Genomic DNA, 10,033 nt, shown 5'->3' on the forward strand with positions numbered 1-10,033 from the left:
TCCCGCCCCTACAGCTTCTCCTCCTCCTGACTTCGAGCCTCCCCTCCAAGCACCAGAACTCAAAGGGTCTTCCCTTGGGACTGTGCCACTGTGTCCCACTCTGGTGGCCCTACTGCAGGTGGCAGGCCATGGCTAAGCAGACACCCAACAAGGGAATGCTGTGCCGAGTCTCCCCTTCTTGCAGTCACCCCCAAACTTTACATGCATTCCTCTTGGGCTCCCATTTCTCAGCTCTGGGGTGGGAACCACCACGGCCCTCCCTCAGCAGGGTCCCGAGGGGTGGGAAAGGCATTTTTCTGAGTTTTCTCCAGGCTCTCTACCGTAAACCCCCCTAAAACCTATTTGGCCTCTCTCCCTTCTGGATACACAGAATCTCAGTTTGTCCCTTTCCTGGTGACCCTGCCCTGTTTGGTGACCTCTGTAACAGAGATGCCTACCAGGACTGCCCGCCATGCTATTAGCCTGGCCAATAGCATCTTCCCAGACTCCGGGCCAGGAACCCCAAATCCCGGAGGCATCCCAGCCACCTTCCTCTTGTTCCCTGTTCCCCCCCATATCATCCTCAGTCATCAGACCCATTTCTCTGCTCCCAGCCCCGTTGGGGCCCGTCCTCTTGCACCTAGACATCGGCACTGCCTTCACTGGTTTCCCAGCCACCAATGACAGCGACCTTCCTAAAACTCCTAAATGTTAGTCTTAGTTGCACCCTCCCTAACCTCTTCTGATGGCTCCCTGATACCTGGAGAATATTCCAACTCCTTCCTCCTGCGTCCTAAGCCTCTCACAGTTTGGACTCCGGCCTCAATCCTGCTAAGTGCACACTTGTACTCGCCGCTTAACCCTCGTGGCAGATACGTTTCATCTAGTGCCTAGTGTGACAATTCGTAGGGAGGACCCAGCACTGTATTAAGGGCTGCGAGGGTGAATCAGTAGGAAGGAGAGTTCTGTGATCGATCAGTGATGCCTGCCATGGGCACAGGGGCGGCAGCACTGCAAGGTTTTTGCCGCCCTGTTCTAGCTGTACCACACTGTCCACTTTTTCCCACCTGGAGTCCACCCTAGCCTCTCCTTCCATCCCTTCTCCATGGCCCACATGCCAGGTTACTGCCACCATAAGCTCCTCTCCAGACTTGCCACGTCCTTGCACATGCTGCCACCCCAGCCGAGACTCCCTTCGATCTGTCCCCCATTTGGCAAGTGTCTCCCCATTTTTCCATCCTTCTGTTTAAATGGGTGACCTTGTACCTTAGTTTGCCCATGTGTACACTGCGGTCTCGGCATAATTATTAATAGCATCCCTTTCATTTACATACACACGCCAGTTTGCACCGTGAATCACATACGTTCCCCTGACTCTGGCACGTAAGATGCTGAAGGTGCCTGTGTCAGTTTTAGGTTTGTCTGGCCCAGACAGGGGTCTTGGCGTAGAGTGGAACTGAACTGGCGGCGAGAAAGAGAGAAAGCAGATGGAAGGGTAAGAGGTGGAGAGACCTGTGACCACTGGCATTTGGCTGTGAGCCTTTGGGCTCCAGGTGGAACAGTCAGTCACTGCATCAGAAAAAAAGTCAGGCCTTCAATCATCCTGCAGTCACGTCTCCAAGGGGAGGCACTGTGAGACACCACAGTGGGAGACTAAAAACCCTGACTGAGGAAGGCCCAGGTCCTGCTAGCACATCAGTGTCATCGGAAAGTAAGAGATCTAAAAATACAGCCGACAAAGAGGAAGTGGGCGCAGCCAGGCGGTGGCTGATGCGCTGGCTGCTCCCCTTGGCGCCGGCGGACCCTTACGAGTCCTGGCCGGGGTGCTGCAGCCACAGGGTCTTCACGCTGGCTGTGCTCCCTGCTCGGAATGTCCTTCCTTCCCTGGACTCTCGTCCCCCTCAAACCCCTCTTCTGGAAGGATTTCTAGAAAGCCTTCTCTGACTCGTCAGCCCTTCCCCCTAACCTAGACAGATTAGTTCTTCCCATTGTACTCGCTCTGATCTCTCCTCCACAGCTCTGTCATTAGATCATTACTTATGCGATCATCTACCTAACCTCGAAAGCCCCCGCTCGACTTTGATCAGAGAGGCTGAGAACAGGCGCTTGGGCTCAGATTCCAGCTCCATCCTTTACACAGGCCGTGTGACTGTGGGCACGCCTGTGCACCTGTCTGCGCCTCGTCGGTCATCATGAGGGAAGTGTGCTTTGAAGCACAGCGAGGATTCAGAACCTCCCTGACCCATCTTAGTCCCTATTGTTGCATTTAGTGATGCCGTTACTTGAGGGTGGGGTTGAACTGATGTTCTGACGTCATCCTGTACCACCTAGCAAAGAGCCTGGCCCGTTCAATAAACGATTATCAAACGAACGCATTTTTATTTACATACCACCTGGCTCTAAAAAGATTTGAGGTCACACAACGATGGATGTCTTGAGAGCTCTGTAAATTTGAAAGCACACGTAAAATGTTAGCTGTTTCTCCCCCTGGACAGCTCTCTCTCCTATGACAGTTGGCTACAGACCAGCACACGCCGACTGGGACTGGTGGCCCCCCGCCTGCCAGAGTGTCTATTTCTGGTTATAAAAAAATTCTGTGTCCCATGGAATGGACCTGAAGCATGCCTCGGGTCCCAGTTCTGCCCTCAAGGCCTCAGCCCTCCTCGGCCCAGGAACACTGTTCAGAGATCTGAGGACAAAGAAGCTGCCAGTCCTGGCCGATGATGAATGGGTTGGGGAGTGGGAGTGAGGGGCTGGGGCACACATCGGCCTGGAGAGGTGCCCTGGGCTGGCTGGCCACTCCTGTCCAGGCTTCCGAGGGAAAGTTGGGGGTGCGAGGACAACGAAGCCGTGTTTTAGTTAAACAGTAGCTCTGGGTGGAATCCCAGGGAGCCTGAATAATTGACGGTGTGGTCAGCAGCTGACCGCTGACTTCCAAGCATGGTGGAAATCAATCTGGTCAACATTTACTGCCCCGGCCCCTGGAGGCCTGGGGGTCAGAGGTGAGAAATGCTGCCGTATCCAGAGTCCTAGTCCAGCAGTGTGCCCCAAGTCTGGCTGACTGGCCTCTGTGCCCAGTCCTGCCCTTCTCAAGCCTGTTTCCTTCTCTCCTCCATGGGGCTAGGAATCTGCGCCAGACAGGCTGGTGGGAAGGAAAAGGGCCGTGTCAATCAGGGTAAGGGAACAAGCGGTGGGAGGAGCAAGAAGACGAGGGCTCTGACGGGGCGTGTGTTGGAGTCTGAGGGGCCCACGGTGTAGCCTGGAGAAGGACCAGCCGCTGGCTAATAGGGTCTGGAGCTGATGAGGGGTGGAGATTTGGGACCGCTCTAAGTGGCCCAGGAAGCCACAGGACTGGATGAGGCTTTCTAGGGTGAGTGTAGATGCTAACGGGGATGACACCCAGGATGGGGCTCTAGGACTTAGACCTAGGTCGGCCACTAACTGTGAAAGATCTAATTATCAGTCTGATAGTTAAGCGTTTTTCACCCTCGTCCCTGCTGACTTCTCTAGCCTCTTTCCCCATAACTGTCACCCAGGAAACTCCTCTTCACCCTTCAGATCCCACTGCAGATACCGCCTCCTACCCCAGGCGGTTTCTGACAGCTCCCCACACAGAGTTCATCTCTCTCTCTGTATCTTGTACATTCTTCTTTTGCATGTGTTTATTCATTCATTCGTTCACTCACAGACGTCGACGGTGCACCTACCATGAGCCAGGCTCTGTGAAGACCCTGTGGATTAGGTGGGAATAAGACCGACAGTGACAAACTCTAACTAGCTGAGGCAAAAAGGGGAAAACTCAAGGAGGCAATGACTAACCAAACTGCCAGGGGACCGGGTCACAGCTGCGTCTTGGGCTGGGATGCAGCCAGCTCCCTCCCCTCCCCTCCTCTCTCCTCTTTTCTCTCTTCTCTTCTCCTGTCTCATTGTCTCTCTGTCTCTGTCTCTCTCGATCTCTTGTTGGCTAACCTCTCCTCCTCAGATTGGCTTCCCCGACTTTGTGAAAAACATGACAGCTCTTAGCTCCGGAGTTTCCACCAGGGAGAATATAACTGGTCCTCCACTCACGATTCCAGCTTAGAAAAGCAACTGGTAGGTCTAGCTTGGCTCAGGAGCCCATCCTTCCTTAACCAATAGCTGAAGCTGGAGAGTGAGGTCATGTGACAACATGGCAGCTCCTGCCGGGACCATGTACCTCCACAGCATGGGGAGAGGAGCTGGCCCCAAAAAGAAAGAGGGAACTCTTTCCAGAAGGAGCAGTGTGAGGAAGATGCGTTGGTCCTCAAATCAGTGGAGTCTCAAGGCAAAGGAGCCCATGTCAAAGAGGAAGGAGTCTTGGGACCTGTGATCTGGAGATGACAGTCCAGAGGGATCGTCACCTTTTTGGTGCCCGGGACCCCTTTGGCATAAAATGAATTCTATGGACCTCATCTCAGAATAATGGTTTTAAGTGCATAAAATGCCAAAAATTACAAAAAGATACAATTTTGTTGGTTCTGTCCACAGCCCTCCTGAGGACTTTGAATATTGAAGGAGTATAGAAAGACAGGTTAATTGGAGATTGGCTCAGAAATCTCCTGGAGGAAAAAGATGCTAACCTTGGCCTTTCCCCTGAGGGTGGATGGAGGTGGTTACAGCCGCCTGAGGTCTCGGGTGTCCCAGGGTGAAGCTGGCAGCAAAGCAAATCCTGGAGGGAGCAGGTTGATGACTCAAGTGCAGCATCAGGGGTGCATAAGGCAGGGCTCTTGGCTGCCATTAGCAAAGACTGACTCTGATTAACCTAAAGAAGTTGTCTGGCAAAGTATCAGGTGGCACATATGATTGACAGGAAGACTAGAGAAACAGGCTTGACAGGTTAAAGCCCAGCCAAGGTGCCACATCGGAGGCTACGCCTGCCAGCTGGTCACAGTGGCCCCTGCTGGCACCTCTGGCCATGGAGATGGTGCGTCGCACATCACTAGATGCCATTCTGCTGCTGACTGACCCCGCGCCTCTGTCACTCTCAAGATTCAGAGTACTGGAGCGTGTGTCCAACTGGCCACACTTTAGGCCACATGTGCATATTCTAGCTGCTGGGGGTACAGAATATCTGCCTGACCAGCTTCTGTGGTGGGAGGTCGGGGTCCTTTCACCATGTAGGGATCTCCTAAATAGTTACTGGTTAACCACAGCAGCAAATGCCTGCTATGGCTGATTCTAGGGGTGTGCGTGTGAGAGCGTGCAAGTGAACTGGGAAGCTAGGTCATCCATCCAGTGCCTGGAGAGCCAGGCCTGTGGTGGTGTAAAGTGACACATACCCCTAGGGAGAGAGGCTCCCCACAAAAGGAAATGCTGCTGGGGGGGCCTTGCAGGAAACAAACCAGGCCTTCCCGTTTCTTCTCTGCAATCTTTTAGAAGCAAGGGTTGCTAACTCCTTTTGGACTGAGCAAGGGCGTCAGGAGTCTTAGACTTATCATAGGGTGGGGTCTCTCTAGAGAGAAGTAAATGTACTTCCAGGGATCAGTGGGAGAGGGGCCAAACTTCTGGTTGGGGACATTAGCTACCTGTGTCTGCCCCTACTAGACTGAGCTTCCTGAGGGTAGGTCTCCCATCTGTCATCTCTGCCCATGCAGCTTCCGGCCTAGGGCTAGGCACCAAGACACTGCCAGCTATTCACCAACCTGTCTCTTTTTCCTCTTGGGCACACAGCCAGGCTACAGTTCCCAACCTCCCCTGCAGTTAGGTATGGAATTTGACTTAAGATGGGCTGATAAAATATGGACAGAAGTGGCATGGGCCACTTCCAGACCTGACCTAAAAAACCTCCATAAAAATCCACAATCCTCTGAATTTCTCCCCTATCCAGCTGCAAGCAGGTGAATCTGATACTCTAGAGGAGGCTGTAGCCACAAAGAGGAGGGAGCCTGGGTCCCTGAATCACCATGTGGAAGACCGATCCACCAGCCAGGAACACCTGCAATGTGGGCAAGAAGGACAACTCCACTGTGCCACTGAGACTGGGGGCTTCTCTATAACAGCAGCGAGAGCTCACCCAACGCACTCAAAACATGGTTGCTGAACCAAGTTGTGCTATGATCCTGGACAAAGCACTGCCCTGTCCTAGGCCTCAGATTCCTCAACTATATGAAAAGGTTAGACCAGGTCACCTCAAGGGATCCTTCTTTCTGGGGGAAGAGAGAAATTTAGCTGCACGCACACACACACACACACACACACACACACACTCTCCTGCACTGGGAGCTGCTCTGTGAGGACAGACCCTGGAATGCCTTTCTGGATACTGTTTCTCCCAAGCGCCCAAAAGAGGACAACGTTCCAGAATCTTGTTTCTCACAAACACCAGTGTAACAAAAACACATGCAACAGACCTATAAAATGTGGCGACCAACTCCAGTGATAAAATGTGTTTGTTTCTATGTATTTTTATAGCTTCCTGGATAATAAAAGGAACTGCATTCTAATTGGATGCTTTTGCGAGGTGGTGAGCAGTGCCTCCATACTCCTTGCCATGCATAGACAGCCCTGCAGGGGGAGAGGAAGTGGCAGCATTGGCTCTTATTACCTTGTGATCCTGTGGGACTAAATGGCCATGCATTTGTCATCCTTGAGGTTTTCTCCCACTCCTCCGGGGACAGCGGGAGAGGGTGCAGCAGGAAGAGAAGAATGGCAAAAGTTACTGGGGATGAGTTCCTCCCCGGGTCCTGAGAGGGTCTCCCGCCTCCCCCACTCCTATGGGGAGAGCAATACCTGTGAGGCCACAGTCTTGGGCTGGGACTTGGTCACACGGGCCTGTGGATTGTAACAATGACTCACACTTATCATGCACCAGGCACTGCTCTAAGTGCTTTGTATGTACTAACTCATTTAACTCTTAATAACCCTTTTTTGTGGGGGGAGGGGAGACTTTACAAATAGAGAAACTGAGACACAGAAAGGTTGAGAACTTGCCCAAGGTCACACAGCCAGTGAGTAGGCAAGTTGGTGTTCTCACCTAGCCAGCTTCGGCTCCAGAGCTGCCTCTCTAGGCTGGGAGAAAGATTTTGAGCCTTATTCCAAAGCCGCCAGGAACAGAAGAAAAAAAGGAGCAAAATGAATCCAGACTCTAATGAAGTGGCTCTCCACTGGGAGTGATTTCATCCTCCAGAGGTCATTAGGCAATGTCTGAAGGCATTTTTGGTTGTCACAAGTGAGGAGGACATGCTATGTGGAGGGTAGAGACCAGGCCTGGTAAACATTATACAATGCACAAGACAGTCTCCCTCTCCCCTTATCCCTAGGGAGAATTATTCGCCCAAAATATCAACAGCACCAAGGTTGAGAAACCCTGCTCTGAAGTCATACAGGCCTGCGACCTCTGCTACTTTCCAGCTGTGTGGCCCTGGACAACTGACTTCCTGTCTCTGAGCCTCAGTGCTTTTAGGAGAACATTGGGTATGGCCATAATGAGACAAAGCCTGACACACAGGAAGTGCTCGATAAATACCCACTATTATTGTTTTCATCTTCTTCTTCCCTGTGCTTCCCCCATCTCTCACCCTGCCCCAGGCCCTGTTGCATTTCTTGACCGAAAAACAGAACCGAGCCCTTCACGGTAAGCCTAGGAGAGTATGCGTTTATATTCCCCTGCTCACTCCTGGCTGTGCCGACATCTTCAGCTCCTCTAATTACTTATTTAAAGGCTATCGATTCCTTGGCTGCTGCTGCGGGGAGGCCTCGCAGAATTGCATGCCTCGCAAATAGCAGAAGCGCCTGGGCCTGGCGACTAGGGCTGCAGCCTGACATAACCAGGCAGGAGGTTATTTTCGCCCGGGATGCTTGTAAAATATTCATGTGCTGATTTAAATACTGAGGATGTCAGAGCTGGAAAGGGCCAGAGAGATCAAATCAGCAAAGCTTGCCCTCATCCAGAAGGAAATGCAGCTGGACGTAGTGGGAGGAAGCCCAGGAGAAGTGGAGACCGATACATGCAAGTTCAAGACCAAAACCAAGGCCTTGGGCTCAAGGTATGACCTTAGGTGGGTCACTTGCCCATTCTGGGACTTGGAGTCCTCATCTGAAATGAAAAAAAGGGGGTCTGTGAGGCTGAAATGAGATGGATGTATAAGAATAAACTTTGCCCATAGTAGGCTTACAAGATTTAATTGCATTTGAAGTCAGCAAGTCTGCCTGAGCCTGAATTTCCTCCTCTAGAAATTTCCTGGAGTTGTTAAAGCTAGGTGTGATCACCTTATACCAGGCCAGAGACAAAGTGATGGCGGATGAATGTTATGTTGCTTAATTAGCACATATTAGTGCCCAGGCACCGTGCTAAATGCTTAATAGGCAACAGCTCTCTGACTATCCCAACGACCATGGTGAAAGGTACTGTCTGAGTCGCAGCAGCGTGCTGGTAAGCTGACTTATATGGGGGCCTGCGGTGGGCCAGGGGACTCCTGATTTGCAATGCCTGCCATTCTCCTTGGTGTAAATATTCCCACAACGGCCGATTTCAAGCTACCGATGTGACGTCACTGGACACAGTGCTGCGATGATGAAAACACCCCTGGATCTCTATTTACAAATGAGGAAACTGAGGTTCAGAGAGGTCGGGTGACTTGCCTCAGAGAACTGGCTGGAGAATTGGAGGTAGACCTGCCTCCACAGCTCAGCCCTTAACTGCCTCTCGGGGTTGAGCTGAGAATGGCGTCTCTGAGGCTGAGAGCTGGGAGTGACTTGGCCGAAGTCACACACCATGATGGGCAGAACCGGGCCAGGCCCACACCTTCTTTCTCCCAGCGCACTGTTCCTCCTGTTGGGTGCGCAGGCCAGCGCCGAGGCCACACTTGCCCTCCCCTCCCACCACGAAGCCTGCTCAGGAGACAGCAGAAACACACTCTACAGAGCACCGACGCCAGGCCGGGCCCTGAGCCAGGTAATTAGCTATCACATTCTCTTACTGACTGTTCTGAGTGCCAGTTAACAGATGAGGAAACTAATATGCTCACACAGGTGAAGTGACTTGCCCAAGGCCACAGAGCTGAGATGTGGCATTCAAACCCAGGCCTCAATGACTCCAAAGCCCACATGCTTTCCTCTCTGCCCCCTGGCCAGGCCCTCACCTGGATAACCAGCCCGTAGGCTGCCTGATCCATGGGGCCTTGCTGTGGAAACCCCACATGCATTCTTAGACCCGTCTGTTTCAAAAACCCAGCCCCTTTCTCTGTCTCAGTGGTATGTATTTGAGTCAATTAAGATTTTTTAAAAATCGACCATCAGGCCCCACATCAGATCATTTGAATTAGAATCCCAGAGCTGGGGGCGGGGGGTGGACTGAGGCCCAAACGGCTCTGCTGTTTAAAAGCTTTCTGGGGGGTCCCGATATGCAGCCACTGTCCTGTTTCTTTATCACCCTTGGACCCCTTAGAAGAGTCAGTTGTTGATAGGGAAGCATCAGACCCTAAAGAAGGACCCCCAAGTGCTAATGTTCACAACAGCCTTCGAAGAAGCCAAGAATGTGTTGGTATGAGGTGGTTTCTGGGGACTGAAATGAACACCATCAGCTTCAGCCTCTTCCTGAATCAGTCCGCTTGCCACAGAGGGAATCTCCGAGAGTTGAGGGCACTGGACAACCATGGCGGGCAGCTTCTCCTCTCTCCCTGCCTCAGTAGCTCTTGTCCGCTCATTTATTCGTTTACTCGTTGTACGGTTATGAGCTGCCTACTGGAGGCCAAATAGTAGGCTGGGTGCTAGAGATACAGCCGTGAACCAGGGACACAGTACAGGCCCTAAAGTAGCGTGCGGCCCAGTGGGTGCGACTAGATGAAGAAGACTTGCATTCAATAGTTCCTGGCTTTGTTCAGAAAAATGAGTTATATTGCAGGAGGGAAAAATGTTGATGTCTTGCTACTGAAAAGGAAGGACAGGAAGAGAAGGAGGCAGGCCAGGAGGGAGCGAGCCAGACAACAGCAAGATGGAGAGAGCCTGGGACGAGCGCAGAGGGCAGGGAGCCCGCACTGCATCTGTAGACCCTCCTTTGTCTATGGAATCTACAGCGAAGGGTGTATGGTTTGTGTGA

At 52.2% G+C, this 10,033-nt stretch overlaps 1 long non-coding RNA gene across 1 annotated transcript; it reads right to left on the minus strand.

Annotated features, from left to right (window-relative positions):
- Positions 1-2,924: 2,924 nt before the first annotated feature.
- LOC120601654 (uncharacterized) lies at positions 2,925-6,765 on the minus strand. Its single transcript, XR_005652501.1, has 3 exons — positions 6,542-6,765; positions 4,578-4,666; positions 2,925-3,710 (listed from the first exon to the last, which is right to left on the minus strand). It is a non-coding gene; the product is annotated as an uncharacterized LOC120601654 (long non-coding RNA).
- Positions 6,766-10,033: the final 3,268 nt, after the last annotated feature.

The sequence above is a fragment of the Pteropus medius genome, unplaced genomic scaffold (assembly GCF_902729225.1).
Source record: "Pteropus medius unplaced genomic scaffold, Ma_sr-lr_union100, whole genome shotgun sequence".
Classification (NCBI taxonomy): Eukaryota; Metazoa; Chordata; class Mammalia; order Chiroptera; family Pteropodidae; genus Pteropus; species Pteropus medius.